Here is a 10,919-nt window from a genome sequence, read left to right as displayed (position 1 = left end):
CTGAATACTTCAGGTATCCCCCTCCAACACAATCTATTAAATCATAGAGGGTTTGCTTGGCAGTGGTGAACTCCTATAGGAATTTCCCAGCACAGATTGGCAAAAACTTGAAATGCTGGGGATTTGCCTCAAGCACATGAAGGTAAAATTCTTTTTTCCAGTTGTCCAGCTAGAAAATGTCAGAAAGGGTATCTGTACTTGAATCTTTCTGCCTAAATTTCTCTTCTCTCCTTTCTGTTCCCTTCCCTCTCTACTTCTCTTCTCCCCTTTCCTGTCCTCTCCTTTTTCCTCCCCTTCCCTCTCCTCTTCTCTTTTCCTTTCTCCTCCCCTCCTTTTCCTTTCCCTTCCCTTTCCTCTTCTATCTATCATCTATCTATCTATCATCTATTTATCTATCTATCTATCTATCTATCTATCTATCTATCTATCCATCATCTTTTTATCCTTCATATTTATCCTGTATATATTTTGTACTTTTCCCATTAGAATGTAAGTTCTGTGAACAAGGATTGTGCTATTCTTTTTACTTGAATCCCCAGGCCTGGGCACTTAACAAATTCTTTGATTGATTGATGAAAGTAACTTCTGAATACCTCAGGTAACCCCCTACAACACAAACTATTAAATCATAAAGGGTTTGCTTGGCAGCAGTGAACTTCTATAGGAATTTCCCAGCACAAATTGGCAAAAACTTGAAACGCTGGGGATTTGCCTTAAGAACATGGAGGTAAAATTCTTTCCCCAGTTGTCCAGCTGGAAAATGTCAGAAAGGGTATTTGAGCATGAGTCTTCCTGCCTAAATCTCTTTCCCCTCCTCTTTCCTCTCCTTCCCACCCCTCTTCTCTTTTCCCTTTCCGTTGTCTTCTTCTCCTCTCCCCTCCCCTCCTCTCCTCTCCCTTACCCTTTCCTTTTCTCCTCCCTTCCCTCTTCTTTTCCCTCCTCTCCCCTCTCCTTCCCTCCCCTTCTCTCTTTTCCCTTCCCTTTCCTTCCCCTTCCCTTCCCTCCTCCCTCTTCTATCCACCCATCCATCTATTTTCTTCCTTCCTTCCTTCCTTCCTTCCTTCCTTCCTTCCTTCCTTCCTTCCTTCCTTCCTCCCTCCCTCCCTCCCTCCCTCCCTCCCTCCCTCCCTCCCTCCCTCCCTCCCTCCCTCCCTCCCTCCCTCCCTTCCTTCCTTCCTTCCTTCCTTCCTTCCTTCCTTCCTTCCTTCCTTCCTTCCTTCCTTCCTTCCTTCCTTCCTTCCTTCCTTCCTTCCTTCCTTCTTTCCTTCATAAAAAGTTAGAGCAACAGGATCCAGTGGGTGACCTTGGCATTTTCTGGTGTGACCAAGCATGCCACATTACCTGCTTCAGTCACCTTTGTGGCTATTGGCACAAATTGTTCTTATCTGTCCATTCCTTCAGGGGAAGTCTTCCCATGATGCTTGGGGTAGACATCCCTCTAATTCATTGATGGGTTTGAGATTTTTGATTTCCCTCATCCTGGTTTAGCATGTTTATCAAGGTGGGTTTACCAGGATAGGGTTTACCAGGATATGGCCCCTGTGCATCCTTCAGCTTCTTGGAGCCATGGGTAAGAGCTGGGTGACAAGCGAAGGTGGAGGAGCGGCCCTGAAAAGGACTCAGTACGCCCTCACATCAGAGATACTATAATACCCTGAACAGCCTTGCACCTTAAGAGCTCCTGATAACCCGAGTGTAGGTGTGTGCCTGTGTATATGAGGAGATGCCTGTTGTTGTTACAGAGTTTTGGACGGTAGCCACCGGCTTCCCCCTGCTCCTGTCTCCCCTTTTTAGTGCTTCCTAAGGTTTCTCTAGGCTTCAGTGTAATTTCAATGGCCTTATCTTCATCATGGAGGTGGGAGTGAGAGACAGTGAGACTTGGAATTTAATAACTCTAATAAAACTGGGAGATCATTCATTAATTAATTCATTATTAATTCATTTATTCATCCATCCATCCATGTCAAAGGTCTATTCTAATATTTTATGATATTAGACAAGATGATAATGAGATGGCACATTTGCATATTTGGGGGAAGGAGAAGTGTTGTCCAGGAAATGTTTTTTTATTCGAAACAGGGATCTCCTATTCAAAGTCTGACTTCTTAGTTTTACATAGGAGGGAACTAGGATCAGACCTGTAAAAAAATCATATTCAGAATGAATTTTTTTGTCTGCTAAAAACCTGCATGAAATAGAATCAAGGCAGTATCCCAGCATCTTTCTGAGAAGGGTTTGTGTTGTTAAACAGGATTGGATTGCCAAATGATGATATGGAAAAGCATCAGCATACAAAACTTTTATGTCAGTTATGATTATTTAATCTCTGCCATTTACCAAGTGCATCTTCTCAGCCATGCTGTTGATAAACAATGACAGATGAAGTGACCTGAGAGCTTCCCACATCTCCTGGAAACGAAAATAGAGATGGCAAAGAAACACGGAGAGCAATGGGCAATGGCTGATGTTCACCTTGGCTTCTAAGAAAGATGGGATGGCTCAAGGACACTACCCTGCATGTTTTCTAGAAGCTGAACATGTCTCTTGGATCTTTATTTATTTATTTATTTTTCCTGAGGCAATTGGAGTTAAGTGACTTGCCCAGGGTCACATAGCTAGGAAGTGTTAAGTGTCTGAGGCCACATTTGAACCCAGGTCCTCCTGACTACAGGGCTGATACTCTATCCACTGCACCACCTAGCTGTCCTGTGTCACCTGGATCTTGCTTTGGTTTGATGCCATAAGTCCTGCCACTCCCCATGCTTCAAATGTCTTTTGGCAAGATGGCCTTGAAGGTTGGGCATTTTCCTCAAATTCTACCTTTGTGCTATTGTCCAAAATGAAAGATTTTTTTTGGTCAACTTCCTTAGGAAGCTGTTATTGTCTTTGCATTCATAGTGTTTAGCATAGTGCTTGGCGTACTGTAGGTGCTTAATAAATATTGATTATTTCATTTGGTACTTCATATATTTAGTAATATGTTAGAGCTAAGCTGGATTCAGACCCTGATCTATTTGTGTGATCTCTGGAAGTCACTTAACTATTTGGATCTCCATTTCTTCTTTAGGAAAAAGGAAGGAGTTGGCTTTCAAGTGGTGCTTAACTGTCTCTGATACAGTATTCTCATAACAAAAAGCATATTTGGCTAGGACTTAGCAGGTTGTTCATTCCCTTCCTTTTATCTTCTCAATAAAAGTTTTATATTTGTTTTACATATATATCTTGACCCATTTTTAAAAGAAAGGCTTTATTTTTTTCTTAATTTTTATCTAGTGATTTGTTTTTCTCCAAGAAATTTGTAGGGGACTGGTTTTTCCCATTAGCCTTTAGTTGATGGTAATTTTCAATGAAGTTGACATATGAATTTCCCTTTCTTTTCGATTTCAATGGTATCTTATTTTTCCAATTCCACGTAAAGGTAGTTTTCAACATTAATTTCTGTAAGATTTAGAGTTCCAAATCTTTTCCTCCCTCCCTCTTTTACTTCCTTCCTTCTTCAAGACAGCAAACAATCTAATATAGATTATACATTTATAATAATTTAAAATATATTTCCATATTAGTCACGTTGAGAACAAAAATCAGAATAAAATGGAAAAACCCCAAGAAAGAAAAAGCAAACAAACAAAAAAGGTGAAAATACTTTGCTTTGATCTGCATTTAATCTCCATAGTTCTCTCTCTAGATACAGATGACGTTTTCTATCCCAGATCTCTTCAATTGTTTTGGATCACCACATTATAAGGGCTATATCTACCATAGTTGATCATCACATAATCTTGCTGTTGCTGGGTAGGGATGTTCTCCTGGTTCTACTCACTTAATTCAGTATCAATTCATAAGTCTTCCTAGGCTTTTCTGAAAACAGCCTCCTCAATATTTATTATTAAACAATCTTATTCCCTTACATTTGTAGACCATAACTTATTTAGTTACTCCCCAATTGATGGGTATCCACTCTTGGCAAACCAATTTCTAGTATTATGGGTTCTTTTGCTGTGTGTTCTTGAGTGTTGATTTATGTTTTGAACCAATAAAGAGAAGCTGTGCTATCTTAAATGATTGAATACCATCTTCAAAAAAGCCAAAAGAAGGATTTTGAACCAGTCGACTGTATAGATAACCTCCAGATCTCTTCTAACTTTGACATTCTATGATTAGAAAATCAAATTCAAAGGAAGCTATAATTTGGTTAGCAAGTCTTGGAAGACTGGGTTGGAGTTGGAGGATCTGAGCTTAAGTCCCAATTTTGCTACTTCCTATTTGTGCAAAATCGAGCAATTCTTTTCACTTGCTATTTTCAGCTTGCTCATTAAAATCATACATACTTAACAATCATAATGCAAACACAATTTGACAATTTTTTAAGATCCTGAAAATCATTATAAAAATAAATTATTATTCATAATAATTATTTTAGTATTTAACAATATTTATTTCTTTTTAACAATATTTTTTATTCTATTTAACAATATAGGAAAATAGCCTCTTAGCAGAAAGTTTATAGAAGAAAGCTTAGATTTATAGCCACAACTAACATACTGATTTGTTTTGCTTGATTACTTATTTGTTGTTTTTATTTTGCACAAGGTCATTGGGAAGTAATATCAATGTTAAAAACAACAGTAATAAATCATTCCCTTCCATCTCCTTTATTCCCTATGATCATTATTTTCTAATCTTAAATTTTTTATTTAATTATCCATCATTTTTTTTCTTTCTTCCAACTTGGAAAAAAGAAGAAATACAAAGTCCTTGTCACATAGGAATATAGTCAAGCAAAACAAATCCCCACATTGGTCATGTTTAAAAATATGTGTCTGTCTGCATATTACTTTATCATCTATATGTTATGAAGCGAACATTGTTCATCATCATCAATCCTTTGGAATCATGACTACTCACTGCACTGATCAGAGATCTTAAGTCTTTCAGAATTGTTCATTTTTATGATATTGAAATTATAAATTGTTTTCCTGGTTCTGCTCATTTTACTCTATATTAGTTCATACAAATCTTTGAAAACATCCCTTCCATCATTTCTTTCTTTTTAAAAATTATTTTAATAGTTTTTATTTACCAGATATATGCATGAGTAATTTTACAACATTGACAATTGCCAAATCTTTTGTTCTAATTTTTCCCCTCCTCCCTCCCCCCATGTCAGGTTGACCAATACACATTATTTCTTATACTATAGTTTTCCATTATGTTGATATACCATAGTTTGCTTCTCTATACCCCAGTCTATAATCATTTCTTTAGTTTCCAAGTCTTCACCACAAAAGAATGCTGCTAAATATATTTTTGGGCACATATGTGTCATTTAACTTTTTCTTTACCTTAGTAGTGGTTTCTCAGGGTCAAAATGCACGCTTGGTTTAGTAACCTTTTGGAAATAGTTCCTTGTTTTTTTCCTGAATGGCTGGATGAATTCACAGTTCCACCAACAGTATCACTACCCTTCAATCTTTCCCTACCTCCTGGATCCCAATCTTTAAAAAATCCTCACTTGATCCAAATACCCCCTTTAACTATTATTCTATTTGTCTCCTACCTTTCATAGTCACAATCCTAAAAAAAAAGTTGTCTCTTCTTGTTGAGCTCACTTCCTCCCTTTCATTCACTTTGCAAAAAGCTTCTGATTTCATCACTTAGCTGAAAGCATGTTCTTTAAGGTTATTCCCTGATCTCTTAATTGGCAAATCCCATGGCCTTTTCTCAGTCCCCTAGGCATTTTTTCTGGATACCCTGAGAATGTTTAGTAAATAGAGAAAAGCGACTGAAATGGACCAGATAGTCTTCTACATAGCAATTTGCCTGACATATCTGTAGCATTTAACTTTGGTGATCATCCTTTCCTCCTGAATAGTGTCTCTTCTCTAGGTTTTCATGGCTTTTTTTTTTTGGTTTGTTTGTTTTTGTTTTTGTTTTTTGTTTTTTGTTCTCTTTCTACTTAAGCCCATGAAAGATGCTCAAGTTAGATTAGACAAGCATTTATTGGGCATTTATTATGTGTCAGGCACTGTACTAACCACCAGAAAAACAAATACAAGCAAAAGTAAGGACTATTGCTGCCTTTAAATAGCTTATATTCTTATAGTAGACAACAAAGCATAAAAGTAAGTTGAACAAAGGACAGGAAGTAACTTTGAGGGGACAAGGTGGCAAAGTCTAAAGAGATGAAAGCAGAACTAAGTAAAGAGTTATAGGTAAGTGACATGGACTTCCAGCAGGCTCTAAAATGAGAAAATTGATACATGAGGATCTGGTGCATGGGACTAAATGCCAACCACTTTCTTCCTTATTCTTTAAACATTTCCAGGACATACCACAAAGCCCATGGAAACGGGTCCATATTTTCTTGATGGAGTACACTGAGAAGTCCTATCTGGTTAATATAATCTGCTTGAGTGACTGGGGGGTAGAATAAGTGGAAAGCTGGTCTGACAAAGAGAAATCTTTGAGGGGAAAGAAAGGAAGCAGAGGGGACATAAAGATCCTACTCTCAAAAAATACTTATGTTTCTCTCTATGCCATAGACCATGTCTTTGCATGATGTTCTCTCTATTTTCTTGTTAAAGCTTGTCTCAAGACTTGAACAGAACCAACTTCATTTAGGAGATGTGATTTAATGTGACCATAAAAACAAACAAATAAAACCCCAAGAGAATGTGTATTAAACTTCCTTCTCCTATTGCTTACTACTATGTGATCTTGAGTTAGGCATTTCACATCATGGAGCATCAGTTCCTTCACTTTAAAATAAAGAAATTGCTTATTCCCCTTGATTTTTTTTTCCTGAGGCAATTGGGGTTAAGTGACTTGCTCAGGGTCACACAGTTAGGAAGTGTTAAGTGTCTGAGGTCAGATTTGAACTCAGGTCCTCCTGACTTCAGACTGGTACTCTATCTACTGCACCATCTAGCTGCCCCTTCCCCTGGATTTCTAAGTCTAAATACAAGAACACTTCTTGTAGAAGCCAGGACTGCTTAGAAAATTTCAGATCACAGTATTTAGAGACAATCAAGAAAATAATATTTATTACTTTATAATCGGAAAAAATAATTACAACCAAACCATTATTAGTCAGCTTCACTGACAATTTTATTTATGACTTGACCTCAAATGAGTTTGGAATGTTCCCATGGAGTGAAAATATTCAAATATTGCCTTGAAGCCTTTGAAAGCAGTGCTCAAAGGGAAGTGTTAAAAATATTTTAAGCACCTAAAATATGACCACATTAAAAGTATGTAAAAAAGTTCCCCTTCAGGGACTGCCTTGAGCAGATCAATAGTCATTTGATGTACAAATATGGATTTTAATACAAAATGCACGTTGCAAAGGAAATCATCACTGACAGAGTTTTTTTTCAGAAGGTTGCCCCAAGTCCAACTGGGTCTAAACAAAATCTCTACAGGCTTTGTGGAGATCCAAGATGGGCACCCTTTGAATCAAGCCATCAGATTAAAGTATTATCTTAAGCAACTGAAGATGATAGGTAAATCTTAAAATTATATAAAAATGGCTCCTCTTGTTATTATTCTTTGAAAGATGCCACAGCAAAGACAGCTTAGTTTAATGATGATTTTGGTTGTTATGAGAATTATAAAACAAGGAGATCACTATCATAATGAAGGATGTCCAGTGCAGAGCCAATCTTTCAATTAAATATTTACTAAATTAAATTGAGTAAATTAAAAATTTACTAAATCTGTACCAGATGTACCAGAAACTTTTAAAGTACTGGGGTTATAAATATAAAATATCAAAAAGAGCTTACATTTTATGATAGATAAGTACTTGTGGTTTGTCCTTTGTTCTCGAAGAGGACCATGACATCAGGTGCCATGACATGCCAGTAAATTGGATTTGAAGAGGGAGGGTTGTGCAAGGTCACCCACCTCACTTTGCCCTCCAGAGCCATCTGGGTTCATTGGCAAGATATAGGTCAAGAAGATTTAAGATGGCCCTGGATGAAATGGGAGATCTTGGCTTTTTAAAGTAAAAATCTTTAAGGTCTCAGTTTGACTGAGGCAACACCCATTCAGTGACTAAGGCTTTCCCCTAGACCAAAAAGAATCTGTGAAAGAGGAGACACTATACAAACACATACGGCAGAGATATGCAATGTGGCTGACCCAGGCTTAACTCTGAAGCTCAGACCAATTTGAAGCAACAGCATTTCCAGCCAATGGGAAAAAAAGGTTCCTTTTAATTGTGTGGTAGGCCAGTGAGGAATGCCCACTCATGCTCCAGTTTGTGATTAGCCCAGTATATTCCACATGGGTAATGCAGATGGCATTTACGCATTCACCAGATCTCAATAACACTGTGCCCCATGTGAAAAACTTCCCATCCTTGGCAAACAGGCAGGTGTATACTTTGAATACAATCTAGCATAATTTTCTTGGGGCTGAGAAGATGCAGAAGTCTTTTTTTTCATGTGATTTGCCAGTGTCATCTGAGAAAGTCTCATTTTCCATCTGGCTACACATCTTTGAACCTCGTCATGCTTTCTAGAATCTTATCATCCTGCAAGATTACATCACCCTGAAACTTATACCCTCTCACTACCCCTGGCTTTCCGGTCCTTCCCATCCTCCCTCTGATTAGAGAGTGTAAAGACTGGATAATGGAGAGCTCCTCCCACATCATGACTATTTAACTGAAAAGAGTTAATGTAGTGTGAACTTAGAGGCAGTTCCACATAGTCAGTGGAAATCACAATGATAGGGCAGCCAGAGAGGGAGGAGGCAGTGGAGAGAACATTGGCTCTGGATTCAGGAGGACCTGAGTTCAAATGTGGCACTTGACACTAGCTAGCTGTGTGACCTGGGCAAGAAAAGGAAAGAAAGTCACAGTTATGAACCAATAGAAACTTTTGTGAAATCGATAACAAAAAAGGGAACAATTCCCAATGTTTACCAACTTTACAAAGTTCTCAACAAATGCCTGGTATTGTTTGCTTGAATGGTTTTTCTCAAGCAAAACAAAACAAAACAAAACAAAACAAAACAAAACAAAACAAAAAAAAAAAAGGAAAAAAGGAAGAAAGGAAAGGAAGAAAGAAGGAAAGAGGAAAATCCCAAGGATAAAATAATAGATTTCTTGCCTTAGAAATCCAATTTCTCAGACCACGTAGAATTCTTCCCATAGAGAAGTCAACTGTCATAAATAAAAACTCTGCCATGGTTTTCTCCATATATAATATCATCCAAATAGGGTCTGGACAACATTTTCTAGGGATCTTTATGGAAAACACATCAACATTTCTCTAGGTGTTCCTGTATCATAATGCAATCTTATGAAAGGCACTGCCAAATTTCCCCTGGCTCCAAGGTACCTCAGATATCTCCCAATAGATATCAATGACTTCAGGATAATCCAAAAGGAACTTCAAGACTATCTAACAGGTTCAATTAAGAAAAGGACAAAATCAAATACTTGGAGTTGCTCTGAACATAGGCAGATTTTATGAAGTTTTAGGGAATATTGATCTCACAATAGGACAAGCAATGTGTATTTTTTTAAATGCAAAAGGAAAAAAAAATCAACACTTTCCAACCAGTATTCTTGAGATACAAACTCTATATTTTTCATTTTGGAATCAATACCAATATTTACACAAGATTCAGTCATACAAGTATCCCTCAAAGAATCCATAAATGAAAAATTTACAAAATTACCTTAATGGAACTGACTTGAAAGGAAACGTATCCTGGATAACAATAGCTAATATTTCTATAGTGCTTACCGTGTGCCAGGCATTATGTTAAGCTCTTTACAATTATTATCTCATTTGCTCCTCACAATCCTGGGAGTCAAGTGCCATCATTATCTCCATTTCATAGATGGGGAAACTGAGGCAAAGACTTGTCTGGAATAATAAAGCTAGTAAATGTCTGAGAATGAAAAAAAAAAACTTCACTTCTTGAATACAGCCTGGTAAATTTTATCTACCATGATAGCTTCCCTGGATGGAGTGTGAGAGGGTGACAGTGGTGGAGAATCAATAGTACAATTATAATTTAGGGATTTTTTTTTTCCCCTGAGGCTGGGGTTAAGTGACTTGCCCAGGGTCACACAGCCAGGAAGTGTTCAGTGTCTGAGCTCAAATTTGAACTCGGGTCCTCCTGAATTCAGGGCTGGTGCTCTATCCACTGTGGCACCTAGCTGCCCCTTAGGGATTTTTTTTTAGTAAATTTCTCCAGGATCCCACAAATTTAGGGTCTCTAAAACTTAAACTACAAGGGGGAAGGTCTTTCTAGTTATTCTCTTAAATGTGAAGGGCTTTATTTTATCCTGCAGCAAGCCCTACATGAAACATGGTTGACTGGTCCCATTTTCTCATGACTGTAGAGTTCCTTCTTACCTAAAGATTACTCTTAAGATTAAGACTTTAGAATTATTTTGAAAATTAGCTTCAGTACCCTGAAGGGTCTGAGATCTCTCTCTTAGTGTCATCATCCCCCATCCCCAGATGTGTCCTCTCATTTTAGGAGCCCAGTCACTAGCATCCCAGTTCCATTTAGCCAATTAAAATAACTTTTATAAGGGAATATTTATTTAGAAGCTATAGCAAGAACAAATATGCAAACAGTCTTCCCACAACCTCAGAGACATAATCCTCATATTTACCTTGTCCAGTCCTTCTTGGCTACAATTAAGTTGATGTGGACTGTTATATCCGGAGAGAAAGTTCCCTTATCCCCTAAAAGCTCAACTCTGTTAATCCACAGGTTCCAAAGAGTGAGCTGCCTGTAGAATGGCCAAGTTGTTCTGCTTGGGGACATCTTTCTTTAGTTACCTCTTAAAGGAGCAGTCCTGAAAAAGCCTGGTAAGTGGTACCATGAATTATGCATAAGGGACTTATTTCAAGTCATGCATTTAAAATGGGCATTAAAAATATAACCTT

This window comes from Sminthopsis crassicaudata, chromosome 3 (assembly GCF_048593235.1).
Source record: "Sminthopsis crassicaudata isolate SCR6 chromosome 3, ASM4859323v1, whole genome shotgun sequence".
Lineage (NCBI taxonomy): Eukaryota > Metazoa > Chordata > Mammalia > Dasyuromorphia > Dasyuridae > Sminthopsis > Sminthopsis crassicaudata.
The sequence above is the reverse complement of the archived record's forward strand: the minus strand, read 5'-3'. Positions refer to the sequence as shown.